The sequence below is a fragment of the Mandrillus leucophaeus genome, unplaced genomic scaffold, assembly GCF_000951045.1.
Source record: "Mandrillus leucophaeus isolate KB7577 unplaced genomic scaffold, Mleu.le_1.0 Scaffold76, whole genome shotgun sequence".
Classification (NCBI taxonomy): Eukaryota; Metazoa; Chordata; class Mammalia; order Primates; family Cercopithecidae; genus Mandrillus; species Mandrillus leucophaeus.
The window spans coordinates 1,003,072-1,005,314 of record NW_012108252.1 but is presented as its reverse complement, the minus strand read 5'-3'; positions in this window follow the sequence as shown (position 1 = coordinate 1,005,314).

Sequence of the window (2,243 nt, the reverse complement as noted above, 5' to 3'; positions counted from 1 at the left end):
ATCTACATTTAAATGTGCTCACCATATTTGCTTCTGGCCAGTGGTTGACTTATGTAGTCTAGGAGCATCGTAGGAGGAAATGGAGGATGGAAAGACCCCTTTCCTTCTTACCTTTAAATTACCATGCTATTGAACTTTTTGAAGTACCTTAGAGTCCACAATTAGGAAGTTTTATATTAAAGGGACCAATTGCATTTTAATTACCAATTACCTATAAATTGGTAAGAAGGAAAGGCAAGATTTGGGAAAATTACATGTGAAAATTCAAAGTCTTTCTGACTTTTGGAAGGGGTATACAAAATTACATGATTATTGGTGACAAAGTGAATCCAAATTACAAAGTATAGCTTATTCATTAGGAAGCCAAACTGGTCTAATTGTATTAATATCCGAAAAAGAGTTCCGTGGGGTGTTTTTTCGTTTTGTTTTGTTTGTTTGTTTGTTTGTTTGTTTGAGACTGAGTTGCGCTCTTGTTGCCCAGGCTGGAGTGCAGTGGTGCGATCATGACTCACTGCAACCCCCACCTCCCAGGTTCAAGCAATTCTCCTGCCTCAGCCTCCAGAGTAGCTGGGATTACAGGCGCCCACCACCACACCTGGCTAATTTTTTGCATTTTTAGTAGAGACAGGTTTTTACCATGTTGGCCAGGCTACCCAGGCTGGTTGAACTCCTGAACTCAGGTGATCCACCCGCCTCAGCCTCCCAGTGTGCTGGGATTACATGCATGAGCCACCACGCTCGGCCTGAAAAAGAGTTTTGACTAAATCTGTTGGAGGCACTTTTTAGTTAAAAAATAGTGAATCTAATTTTTATAAGTCAGGTTTTGCAGCACCAGCATGATGAACATTTGGGGCTAAACAATACTTTGTCATGGTGGATTGTGCTTGCATTGTATGACGTTTAGCAGCATCACTGGTACTAGATGTCAGAGCCACGTGCATGCACACACACACACTCTCTCCACTTGTGACAATCAAAAACGTCTCAGCTTTGCCAAATGTCTTCTGGGGCGGGGGCAGGGGTTGGGGGGCACAAGATCACCCCTGGTTCAGAACTAGTGTTGTAAATGAATAAATGCTTTCTTCAGCAATATAAGCCTCTATTAATACAAACAATATGGTCATGTCACTAATGTTAATTATCTCTTTAATTCTAGAAAAATCCATATAACCCTTCTTAGTCTCAGTTTACACATCCATCTTCCTGGGTCAAACTGACAATATCCTGAAACCCAGTGTCATACATGCAATCCTAGCTGTTTCTTCCCTGTAATACTGCTTTCTACCCACTAAGTGGCATGCCTTTCACTTTGGGAAATCTATAATAATAACTTTTTATTTTTTATTAATACATCATACTTGCACATATTTATGGGGTACATGTGATATTTTGATATATGCATACAACGTGTTATGATCAAATCAGGGCATTTAGCCTATCCACCACCTCGAACATTTATCATTTCTTTGTGTTGGGAACACTTCAAATCATCTTTTTTGTTTTTCTCTTTTGAATCTTAAAGGACTATGAATCAGATCATCTCTTCTAGCCATTTTGAAATAAACAATATATTATTGTTAACTATAGTCACCCTACCATGCTATTGAACTTGTTAAATTACCTTAGAGTCCACGATATGGAAGTTTCATATTAAAGGAACCAATTGCACTCCTAAACCTTAGTATCTTGGTCAGGCATGTTCATTCTAAAGTTATTTTGATTAGCACTTGATAGCCACACTGTATCAAATGATAGTGATATGTGACATTTAAGACAAAGTGTATGTAATTTGAATTCAACCTTTTTAACTATTCAGGATTATCAAGGAGAATTAGCTAGAGAGCACCAATTGCCCTCAAAATACCCACTGAATTCAATCAGTATAATTAGATGCCAGTGCATGAGACTGAAGTAAAACCAATTTAAGTATACACTCAACTCTTTAGACTCAGCATGTATCTAATAATAGTGCCTTTGATATTGTGTCTTGGAAAAGCTGACATGGCTCACTTACTTATTGCACTGGAAACTAAAATCCTTTTCTATAATCGTCATTCGTACCACTAATATAAACTAGTAAACTAAAAATGTTCTCCGTGTATAACAAGTACAAACCTACCTGATTAAAAGCCTGATGTTATTATGGGAATATCTCTAACTTTCTTCAGCGTAAGGACCACCAAAACTGTAGTCACCCACCAATGCCATAGCTGTCAGTTATCTGTGGTCATTAACACTTAAGT